Source organism: Lissotriton helveticus, chromosome 1_1 (genome assembly GCF_964261635.1).
Source record: "Lissotriton helveticus chromosome 1_1, aLisHel1.1, whole genome shotgun sequence".
NCBI classification, from domain to species: domain Eukaryota; kingdom Metazoa; phylum Chordata; class Amphibia; order Caudata; family Salamandridae; genus Lissotriton; species Lissotriton helveticus.
The window spans coordinates 224,743,644-224,757,066 of NC_136057.1; positions in this window are offsets into that span (position 1 = coordinate 224,743,644).

A 13,423-nucleotide genomic window follows, 5' to 3' on the forward strand; every position below is an offset into this window, starting at 1 on the left:
CAAAATTTTCCATGCACACGTGGAAGCATATTTACAAGCAATTTGCGCCACAGAGAAAGGTCTTACACTAAAATGAGAAAAATAACATCAGGGACAGTCAATTGCCTTATAAAGAAGCATACACCATTATGTCCTTGTCATGATTTTAAAAACAATTCCTTTTCCCCAAAAACGATTTTCAAATCATAATTTCTAAAAACTGCACATGGGAAAATGACTTAAAATGTCCTTAAGACACATAAATGCGTTTTTTGATTGGCTTCCCTGCATGGTAGGGTCACTTTTAACATGGCTATGTAACACAAACATTCAAACTCTAAATTTTCCATACACATGTGGGAGCATATTTACAAGCAATTTGCGCCACAGAGAAAGGTCTTACACTAAAATGAGAAAAATAACATCAGGGACAGTCAATAGCCTTATAAAGAAGTATGCACCATTATCTCCTTGTCATGATTTTAAAAACAATTCCTTTTCCCCAAAAACGATTTTCAAATCATAATTTCTAAACACTGCACATGGGAAAATGACTTAAAATGTCAATAAAACACATGAAAGCATTTTTTGATTGCCTTTCCAGCATGGTTGGGTCACTTTTAACATGGCTATGTAACACAAACATTCAAAATCAAAATTTTCCATACACATGTGAGAGCATATTTACAAGCAATTTGCGCCACATAAATCATAATTTTCTCCTTAAAGCACACTATTCTCTATCTAAAGTAAAGAAATATTTTCTCACCTTAGCAAATACTTTGAGTTTGAAAACAGTCTCAGAAACACACCAATTTGTCTGCAGCAGAGCAAAAGGTATGCACTCCAGAGTCTGCAGCTATGAAAAGCACAGAAATGCTGTAATTCTTCACACATATCTCTCATGTCACCCAATCAAAAGTCTTCCCTCACTTTTTTCAAATGAAAACCCATCCCCCCTCTGCCCTTTCTGCCTTATCTGCATGGCAACCACCTCCTGGAAGACCTCTGTTGTTTGCAAGTTCACACAACAATGTTGCAATTGAACTCTGAACTCTCAGTGCACCTGCATATCCAGTGCATTCTTTCATTTAATGATTTTTTATTGACCACTCAAAATACATCTTTCAAAGAACACATCCGTGCACCCTAACTTTTTGTTTTCAGCAATCAAAATCCACCAATCACTGTTACTGCTTCATGAACACAGAAACTCCACAGTTTTTTTCATTTCAAACTCTCATTTTTTCAACTGCCATTTCATTGCCACACTTCATCTGACTGCAGGAGAACCTTCTCTCACCATGTTTTCTGTCTGGATTGTTGGACATAGTTATATTCACTGGGCTCAAAGGTACGTTGAAAACAGGAAATTACCTAACCTCAATTTACAAGATGTGGAAATTAAGTGGTTTGGCCACAGAGGATTAAAATGTCACCAATTGATACCATTGGTGAAAACCTTTATGCATTTGCCCAAACCTGACCTGTTAATTGTGCACTGTGGAGGTAATGACTTGGGCACTTTGACTGGTGTAGGTCTGGAAATGCTTTTAAAGGACACCTTTGAGCAATTAATGGCACTTTTTCCTCAGACTGCCTTGGTATATTCAAATATATGCCAAAGACAGAAATGGAGGTGGTCAAACCAATTTTGTCCACAAATTGAGAAGTCGAGGAAGCATGTAAACAAATCTGTTTCAGCTTACATGAGAGACCATGGAATGGGCTCCCTGTACAACAATAACTTGCGTTACTACATGCAAGATATCTACAGAGGAGATGGAGTTCACTTCTCAGATGAGGGCAACAGAATTTTCACTCTAAATTTAAGAATGTGCATTGGTACCTACTTATAAGTACCTAAATGTACCATAAACCCAAAAGCTCTTCTCAGAGCTACCCTACATCTGATCACTCACAATTATTATTTAACTCTAACATTTTTCACTAATTTTCAACAAAATACGCTACCGGGGCCGCTACCCGGTACGCGAACCGGGAGCTAACCTCGCGAATTTTTTTTTAAAAATGTTTTTTTTTCGCACATATAAGCCTCCTCAGCCACCCTCAGAAAACCTAGGGGGTCAAGATAACTCTACCGTGCCCCCTTCTACCCATTCTGAACATTATTTGCCCTCCATCTTGTATCTTAATTCGACCGAAACACAAAATGGTGGACTCCCGGAACGCTTAAGGTTCGCGAACCGGGGCGCTCAACGGTTCGCGTACCGGGTCGCTCCCTGGGAAGCGCACCATCAAAAAAGGTGGGAAAGTAGTTCACACAAAAGCCACTTGAGACAATTTCACCAAATATAGATTAGCTCATACTACATACCAATCCCTACCATTTTCACAAATTTGATTGGAATTCCATTTAGCCATTTAGCCTGTAGACCTCTCTAAATACCGTGAGGTAAATTACTTCACAAAACACATCTGAAGTGTTGGAATTGACAACCAATTAAAATGTTACTTTCATTTTCTACTTTTTTTACCTGACATTTGATTGGTTATGTACCCGAATATATATAAAGGAAGAGAAGGAAACACAGCCATTTTGACTACTACTTCCTGGTGTACATTTCAATAGGATTTTCATTAATAACTTCAACTTCTTTTTAAAGGTAAGTTGTTATTTTTAAAACTGAAGTATATTGTGCACTTTAAGTTAATATGGCAAACTTTTTCTGTTAGTTATATACTATCCCTCTGTAGTACTTATAAATTTAGATACACTTTTTTATATTCCTACTTCCACTCTGATACTATACACTGCCCAAAGATAAATTCACTGTTAAAAACTGCCTATCTAAAATTAATCCCAACAGTGCCCTACCTCTACTAATATATATTTTTTTTATGCAAATTTCAGGGAAAATGGAAAGTGAACAAAAAATTTCATTTGAAATTGTCCTTCCAGAGTCCAACACAGAAATCATTGATCCAAATGAGATTGAATTTATGGATGAAACTTGGGACCAAGAACTACTGCAATGTGTACAAGCAGTAGATAACCTCCTTGCAAATGAGGACATTTTACAACCTCAGAGACTACAATGTATATTCCATGATAATTATGAAATTTCTGACAATGAAATGTTAGAAAGTTTAATAAATTATGAAACACAATAAAAAATGCTTAAAAAATAAAAAATAATAAAAAATAATCAACAAAACCAACAATCAATTAACATACAGCATTTGAAAAGTCTATCATTCATTTTTCATTGCAGTACGCTGCCCAGAACGCTTCCCGGTTCGCGGACCGAGCGCTACCCACGCAAAAAAACAAAAAAATAATTTATTTTTTTTTTGCCCCGCGGGGCCCTTTTAAAGCCTTCACATTAAACCTAAGGGGTCAGGGAGGATCTACTATGCCCCCTTATGGTTATTTCCACCTTTGTTTTGGCCTCCTTTTGTCTCTCAATCCTACCGAGAGACAAGATGGCGGCCGCTCCGGACTGTTTGTAATGTTTACAGACGCCGGATAACCAATCAGCTTCGCTACGGGAAGTTTTGGTACGCGCCCCGGTCCGCGAACCGGGAGCTGCCCAGTCCGCTGTTACAGATATATATCTTTTTTTAAATGTTAATTTCTCAAAATCCACTGGAGCACATATATTGAGACCTACAAAAGGCACATCGGGCTACCAGTCTCTACAATTTTGCCAATTTTCGTGCAAATCCATTCAGCCGTTCGGGCTAAAAGTGCGACAGACCGCCCTATGGAAAACTCAATGTTAAAAACACGTTTTGGGACCCCCCTTTTTTCTCGGCCCCCCCTTGACGAACCCCCCCCAAATTTCCAGGGGCTGCTCAGAAACAAAATGTTCCATTTTCCAGAAAATTTCAGCCAATTCCGTCCACAAACGCCAAAGTTATTAGACATAGAATTTTCAAAAATCCCATAGGGAAAAAATCCTAACTATATATACCTACTGGCGACCGCCAGTAGGTAATATATATATATATATATATATATATATATATATATATATATATAAACATATTATTAAATAAACATATGAATATAATATAATTTATTTTAATTTAATTTCATTAAATTAATTTAATTTAAATTTAATTTTACTTTATTTTTACACTGTACCCCTGTACCCCAAAAACCCAAAACTGACCCTGAACCCTAAAAATTAAGCATGGGCGGATTTTGCGGATTGGCAATCCGCGAACTTGCGTATTTACGGATTCGCAATCCGCGAAGATCCGCGAACTCTAGCGGACTTGCGGATTTTTCCGTTTTTTGTGTTGGCGCGTGTTCGCGCCGATTTTGGGACAAGTTCGCAATTGCGAACTTACTTTTCGGCTTGCAACGGCCGCGACTATGTTGTTTCTACGTCTGGTTTATCATCACAGGTTCACAGCACCCTCTGTTTCACCACTGCCACCCTCTGGGACACCCATGCCACCCTCTAGTACATCCTCACAGGCACCTATTAGGTTTATTTATTACTGTAGATTATGGTGGTTGAAAAAAGCTAGCACACCTGCCCTTCTTCAACTGCCATCAATTAATTTGTGTTTCATTAATGTGTCAGTAATTTTGAAAGTTCCAGTCTGGCTGGCACCTGCTTCCTTCCTTATCTGTAATTTGCTTTTTGTTGCAGTGAAATTTTTTTTTTACAGGACCTTTATGGTGCTATTCTATGAGCCTGCTGTTTGGGTCATAGCAGGGTCATAGAATTGTTGCAAACTCTGGAGGGGCCCATCAGGAAGCACTACCTTGAATGTTACTAATGTTAAGTTTGAACTTTTGCACCTGCTCATTGCTTTCATTTTAGCTAAAATCGTTTTTTTTGCAATTTCGCGCGTTATTTGGGGCGCGAATCCGTGCGAGATCGATTTCGGAAGCCGCGAATACGTGCGAATACAAAATTGTTTTTGTTGCGACGTGTATGTTCGCGTGATCTTGCGCGTGTTCGCGAGGCGCTTCTAGCTATTCGTTTGCCAAGTTACCCTATCGGTCGTACACGGGCGCGGCCATCTTGTTGGCGTGACGTAATTCCGTTTCCGCCCGCTATGTGTAATCTCGCAAAGTGTGCTGCTCGCGAGTACAAGTTCGCGCGTACTCGCAAGGAAAATCTCGCGCGAACTTACCCACGCGGTCGTGAACGGGCGCGGCCATCTTGTTTCTCATTCATTGCTATGGTTCTGGGCATGCTTTCTCTATCCTCTCTCAATCTCTGCCATCCTTTGCTTGTTTGAAGTTTTTTTGATCTAATTTTACTTATTATCTAACCCTCTATTTTTCTAGCTCTATATTTTTGTGTTTTCTGCAGCTTTTAGTTACTTTTAAACTACTTTTTTAAACTCTTTTATTTTCTTCTTCACTATTCTATTTCTTCTTTATCATTTAAGTTTATTTCTGCCCAGACCATGGTAAAGGGAGCCGGGAAGCACCCTGAGAAGGGGAAGGGTCCCGCACCCCGTGCCCGGCTCCCGTGCGGGCGTTTAAGGGGGGAGCAAGTGGTCCCGAGGGAGATCTTTAGCGCGGAGGAAGTGGCGGCACTGATCTTCCATGTCCAGCGCCGCCTCCCCAAGACGATCCTGGGAGGCGGCAAGATCGCGACCGGCTATGGCATCCGGGAGCGCCGCCAGCGGTGGGAGAAGGTGTGCCGGGCCATGTACAAGATCTCTGGGGTCCGGCGCACATATAACCAGGCCACCCACCGCTGGACCGATGTCATGGACCGGGAGCGGGACTTGCTGGACGCGCTCGGCGTAGAGGTCCCCGGGCTTGGTGAGTAGTAGTAGTAGTACATTTACTACTCTGTTTTATCCTGCTCTGTTATTTGCAAATCTTTGTTCTTTACCAAGAGCAATAATGCTGCCGATTACATTGAGGTAAATTATATTTCAAAATCTTCTATGCATTTCATTTTCAGGTGCACTGCTCTCCTTCTCAGTAGCCTTGCTTGCTACTATGCTTCTTTGTTTTGTATGTTGTGTTCAGAAGCATTTCATTGGCCTGAGAAATTATGTATCAGTGTACTGTAAAGAAAAGAACTGCTTAATGCTAGACAGTAAGGGTCATATTTTCAATTACCGGCGCATCCCTGCAAAGTAGCAGGGATGCGGCAGTAATTGTGTGCCATGCCACCACCACCCATTGGCCCAAAACGTCACAGAAGCCTTACGCATCTGTGCCGTAAAGGCAGCGCATTGCTGGAGTTGCGTGCCAACGATGGCGCAGCTCCAGCAATGCTCTGGGGTACCCTATCTCCCCAATGCTGCATCAAGCCGTACGTCGGCTTCAAGCGCGCAGGGTTTGAGTCATGCATCATTGTCATAAAAATGACTGATTGACATCTTGTAGATTTCCCTCAGCCACTTTTAGGATTCGTTCCTGCGCAGGTACGCCCTCCCTTGCGCCGGAACGCCCCCTGATGGCGCAGGGCTTTACAACGTGATGCATCGCCCATATGCCCATATGTGTTTTTTTTTTTAATATATACGCCGCACCAACACCATGGCGAGTCTTTTGTTCTGCCGCTGCGTCAGAAAAGGCACGCAACAATGGAGGAAAATCAGCCGCAACTTCCGCAAGTGTCCTTCCTTTAGACAGTCACATGGCTATCAGAAGAAATAGTGGCGGTGGTGGCGGGTGGATTGATAGTTTGAGTATTCACTGATCTGCAAGCAGGATGGACTTTGTCTGTCACGTGTTGTGCACTACTGCCTGCAGTGCCAGGCCTAGGCAAACCTCTTTAGTAGTCTGTTTATTGAGTTACATAGGAACTTTCTAAGTCAACGTTCCGCAAATCAGGCAATACGAATAACGTAGTATACCACATGAGATCATCCATCCATGATGTTTACATCAAAGAGAGTGAGACAACACCACAGGCACACTCAGTCCATGCACCACCACCACCCCTGGGCAAGCAAAAGGCCACACCAGCAGCCCCCCAAAAACGACAAAAAACAATAAAATAAGCACAATCCCAGCCCATCCATGGCCTCAATTATGTTTAAATTCAAGAAGACACCCCACAGAAAGACTAGGCCCATGCAACACTCACCACCCCTGGGCAAAGGGCCACACCAGCAGGCCCAAAAAAACGACAAAAAACAATAAAATCTGCACAATCCCAGCCCATCCATGGCCTCAATGGTGTTTAAATTCAAGAAGACACCCCACAGAAAGACTAGGCCCATGCAACACTCACCACCCCTGGGCAAAGGGCCACACCAGCAGGCCCAAAAAAACGACAAAAAACAATAAAATCTGCACAATCCCAGCCCATCCATGGCCTCAATGGTGTTTAAATTCAAGAAGACACCCCTCAGAAACACTAGGCCCATGCAACACTCACTACCCCTGGGCATAAGGGATGAAAAGTAGGCAAAATAAGTGCAGGCCTCAGACACTGCCTCTCCTCAAAATGGCCCCCTTACACCCCAAGCACATGTTGCCTGTACCAGCCAGCACTCAAGATGGCCACCACCACCACCCACATGGCCAGACCACATCAACAGTACACCCCCAAAAAACAGAAAAACAGCCAGAAATCACCACAATCCAATGCCATCCATGATGTTTACATCAAAGAGAGTGAGACAACACCACAGGCACACTCAGTCCATGCACCACCACCACCCCTGGGCAAGCAAAAGGCCACACCAGCAGCCCCGCAAAAACAACAAAAAACAATAAAATAAGCACAATCCCAGCCCATCCATGGCCTCAATTATGTTTAAATTCAAGAAGACACCCCACAGAAAGACTAGGCCCATGCAACACTCACCACCCCTGGGCAAAGGGCCACACCAGCAGGCCCAAAAAAACGACAAAAAACAATAAAATCTGCACAATCCCAGCCCATCCATGGCCTCAATGGTGTTTAAATTCAACAAAACAGTTGTATCATGCACCCATAACCAACCCTGGTCCTACTGGATACTGTGGCTACCCACAATATAATTTATTTAATTTTCTGAAAAAGTTCCAAAATTGTACTTGCAGCAACTGTAATGCCCCAAACAAACTTACTTGTGAAAGTTGATTTCTAATCCAAAAGTGATCCAAAGACAGTCAAAAAGGCCTCAAATCCAAATATCCAGCAGCACCCACAAAAAGTAATCCTTCCAGCTCCAGATCCAAATGAAAGTGACCAGGAGATGGACAAAGCACTGGGAGGAGCCTGCTGGACAGGAACAGGAAGTTGGAGACTGTGGGGCACTTCCTTCCTCCCCCCCCCCCAAAATGGACTCCTTGCAAAAAAAAAGGCCATGCAAATGTCAACCTGAGGAGTGATTCTGATAAAAATCATAATTTTCTGAAGGTTTATCCTGTTTGCTGGTGATTTTCTTGTGCGAAATTGCAAAATCTCTATTTCGCAAGTGCGAGATTGTTCCTTTCCGCCGCAACTACATGTTCGCAATTGCGAACTCTCGCGAGGTGTGCTGTGCAAGGTGGCAAGCCGCGAGTACGTATTCGCGGGCGACAAACTCCCGCGGGAACACGCAGCAAGATCTAAAATGGCGCGTCACTCGCAAAGAAAAACAACTCGGCAAACGCTAAAATGACGGAAAGTGAACGCCGTGCACCACGCCGCGCGCCGCAACCAAGCAAAAAATCCGCCGCGAGCGGATTCACGGATTTTCGACAAATTCGCGAGCGTTCGCGGATTGCGGATTTGCCGAAAATCCGAAAAATCCGCGAGCGGAGCGGATTTTACGCCCATGCTTACTAAAAATGCCCCTTTACCCAAAAACTAAAAACTGACCCTGAACACTAAAAATACCCCTTTATCCAAAAACTAAAAACTGACCCTGAACCCTAAAAATGCCCCTTTACCCAAAAACTGAAAACTGACCCTGAACCCTAAAAATACCCCTTTACCCAAAAACTAAAAACTGACCCTCTGAACCCTAAAAATACCCCTTTACCCAAAAACTAAAAACTGACCCTGAACCCTAAAAATACCCCTTTACCAAAAAACTGAAAACTGACCCTAAACCCTAAAAATATCCCTTTACCCAAAAACTAAAAACTGACCCTGAACGCTAAAAATACCCCTTTACCCAAAAACTAAAAACTGACCCTGAACCCTAAAAATACCCCTTTACCAAAAAACTGAAAACTGACCCTGAACCCTAAAAATACCCCTTTACCAAAAAGCTGAAAACTGACCCTGAACCCTAAAAATACCCCTTTACCCAAAAACTAAAAACTGACCCTGAACCCTAAAAATACCCCTTTACCCAAAAACTAAAAACTGACCCTGAACCCTAAAAATACCCCTTTACCCAAAAACTTAAAACTGACCCTGAACATAAAAAATACCCCTTTACCCAAAAACTAAAAACTGACGCTGAACGCTAAAAATACCCCTTTACCCAAAAACCCAAAACTGACCCTGAACCCTAAAAATACCCCTTTACCCAAAAACGCAAAACTGACCCTGAACCCTAAAAATACCCCTCTACCCAAAAACCCAAAACTTAAATTTAATTTCCAAAACCAATTACTTTTATTGACGAAGTTAATTTTATTTAATGGTCAATTATTAATTAATTAACAAATGTCATTAATTTACATATTTAATTAGTTATTATTAAATTACTCCCCACCCTATCCCCCTATAAACTCACAACCCACTACAGAAATTAATGTACTAATTATTATTTATTTATTCTTTAAATATTTATAATTACCAATTATATTTTAATTATTTACAAAATAGTAATTAATTAACACTTATTATTAATTGACATATTTAATTAATTAAATTTAAATTACTTCCCACCCTATTCCCCTATAAACCCACAACCCGCTACAGAAAATATTTTACGAAAATATAATTATTGATCAATTAATCAATTATTATTAATTACCAATTATATTTTAACTAATTAACAATGAATAATTAATTAACAATTACTATTATATTACAGATTTAATTAATTATATTTAAATTACTTCCCACCCTATTCCCCTATAAACCCACAACCCGCTACCGAAAATATTTTACTAAAATATAATTATTGATCAATTAATCAATTATTATTAATTACCAATTATATTTTAATTAATTAACAATTAATAATTAATTAACAATTACTATTATATTACAGATTTAATTAATTATATTTAAATTACTTCCCACCCTATTCCCCTATAAACGCACAACCCGCTACAGAAAATATTTTACGAAAATATAATTATTGATCAATTAATCAATTATTATTAATTACCAATTATATTTTAATTAATTAACAATTAATAATTAATTAACAATTACTATTATATTACAGATTTAATTAATTATATTTAAATTACTTCCCACCCTATTCCCCTATAAACCCACAACCCGCTACAGAATAATATTACACAAAAATATTAAAAATATTAGTAACTTACCTTAAATTCGATATTTTTGTTGTCTATATTATGTCTAGTCGATATTATGTCCATTCTATATTTTTGATTCGATATTATATCCATTTTAGTCGATATTTTTGCTGTCTATATTATGTCTAGTCGATATTATGTCCATTCTATATTTTTTACTCGATATTCTGTCCAGTCGAAAAAAACAACTCGATATTATGACTGCACACCAAATAGAGATGGAATTGAAATTTAAAAAATTACTACTACTGAACTGAGAAAAATCCTAATTTTAAGACTTTCGGTATTCACAGCAGGCATTTAGTAGTCCTAAAGTAGTCCTAAAATCCTCATTTTAAGATGTTCGGTATTCACAGAAGGTATTTAGAAGTCCTAAAGTTAGGAGTCCAAACTTTACTACTTCTAAACTGAGAAAAATCCTAACTTTAAGACTTTCGGTATTCACAGAAGGCATTTAGGAGTCCTAAAGTTAGGACTCCTAAGTTCTGTGAATACCGAAATGAGTAAGTGTCTTCTGTGAATACCAAAATGAGTACGTGCCTTCTGTGAATACCAAAATGGTAGTAAGTTTAGGATTGAGTCTTAAGTTCATTCTGTGAATCGGGCACCTCCTCTCTATTCTATGGCATTCCATTGGATGACACCCCACTCCACTCAATGCCACTCTATGATACTGTACTTAATGATACTCCACTCAATAACACTTCAGTCTGTGACACTCCACTGCACAACACTCTATGCCACTCCATTCTACTCTATGACATGCCACCCCACTCTATTCCACTCCAGTCTACCCCACTCTACTCCACTTTATGACACTCTGTGACATGCTGCTTCACTATACCCCACAGTGCAAAACGCCACTCCACTCTATGACACACTATTCCCCTCTATGATTCTCCACTCCACTCTACAACACTCCACGCTACTCCACTCAATGACACCCAACTCCAATCTATGAGGCACCACTCCACTATATATGTCATTCCACTCTACACCCCTTCACTCTACATCACTCCACTCTAAGACCCTCTAACATGTCACTCTAAGACATTTCACTCCCTTCTTTGCTACAACACTCCCCTCCACTCTATGCCACTACACTCTACTCTATGACTATGCAGCTCCATGCCACTCCATGCCAGTTTACTCCACTCTACTCTATGACACAATAATCCACTCTACTCCACTTATCCACTCTATGACACTCCACTCTACAACGCTCCTCTCTACAACACTGCACTCTGTGACAGTGCACACTATGACACTCTCCTCTCCGCAACTCTGCTTTACAGCACTCCACTCAATGACACTCTGCACTATAATACTCTACTTCAATCAATTCTACCCTGTTCTATAACACTGAACTCCACTTGTGCCATTCTACAATACAGTACTCGACGACACTCCACTCAATGACACTCCACTGTACAACATTCCACGACACTCCAGCCCTTAAAACTCAGCTCTATGCCACTTTGTTTTACTCTATGACATGCCACTCCACTATATGCCACTCAACTCTGCCCCTCAGCACTACACTCTATGACATGCCATTCCACCCCACTGTACAAAATGCCACTTCACTCTATGACACGCCACTCCACTCAACAACACACCACTCCTCTCAATGACACTCTACAACGTTATCACTCTACACCTCTCCACTTCAAAGCCTTTTGTGATATGTCACTCTATGAAATGACACTCCACTCTATGCTACAACAAGCCACTCCACTCTATCTCACTCTAGTCTACACTATGGCATGCCTTTCCATTCTTTGCAACTCTATTACAGCAAACTCCTCTCTACCCAATGACACAATACTCCACTCCGCTACACTTATCCACTTTATGACACTCTACGACACTCCACTCTACGACACTTCTCTCTGCAACACCCCGTCTATGACAGTGCACTCCACAACACTCTCCTCCACTCCACTTTACTCTACGGCACTGCACTGGATGACATTTTACTCTACAACACTGAACTCTACTTCACTCTACAACTCTCCATGACACTTCAGCTGATAGCACTCCACACAATGACACTCTATGACACTCCATTCCACTCTATGACATGCCACTACACTCTAAAAAAAGCCTCTTTACTTTATGACACGCCACTCCACTCTAAGACAAGACACTCCACTCTGACACTCCACTCCATTCTATAACACTCCATTCCACTGCACTCAATGGCATGCTACTCCACTCTGTGATACAACACTGCACTCTTTGATATGTCACTCCACTCTCTGCCACTTCACTCTACTCTACTCCACTCTAAGACCAGGAAATCTACAGCATGTCACTCCACTCTATGTTACAACACAGCACTCCAGTATACTCAATGACATGACACTCATGCTCTCTGGGTTGGTATGTCTTGGAGCCTTAAGCTGGCTGAATAGTTATTTTAATGATCTTGGGACACAAATGTTGTCCTCATGTAGTGTAGCAATTGTAATGCATTTATGGTTTACAAAACATGCTTCAGTACTTCATCACTAATCATCTGACCACATACTTTGCAAAGGAGTACATTAGTCAAGAAAACATTACTACTGTTTTTTAATTTTCATTGAATGTTATGGCACAATGATCCAGTCATGAGTAAGAACTATTTTCAACATTATGAAGCCTTAGAAATCCGATAGATGACTAACCATTTTTTTTACTCAGAAATTTGCACATTATCCACCCTTGTATCTTGTAGCAGCTTCCAGCTTGTTTGGTTATGATTTTTGATGAAGCTCCATTTGTTTTGTTATGGTATATGTTAATATACTTACATTCTGAATAATTGTTTTACCTTCACTAACCATGTATATTAATCTAATAGTTTAGAAAAACTCAACCAAGTTGTGTGAACTCGGCAGAGCCCATCTGTCAAGTACTTGCATTCCCAATCCAAAAAACAGATTAGTCAGCATTACTTTTCTATGCCAGTGAACTACAAGCTCAATAGTTATTGCTTGTTTATCACATGTCCCAGTCATGAAAGCAGTGGTCTTGTTCTAGAATAATAATAATAATAATCCACATTTGTAAAGCGCACAA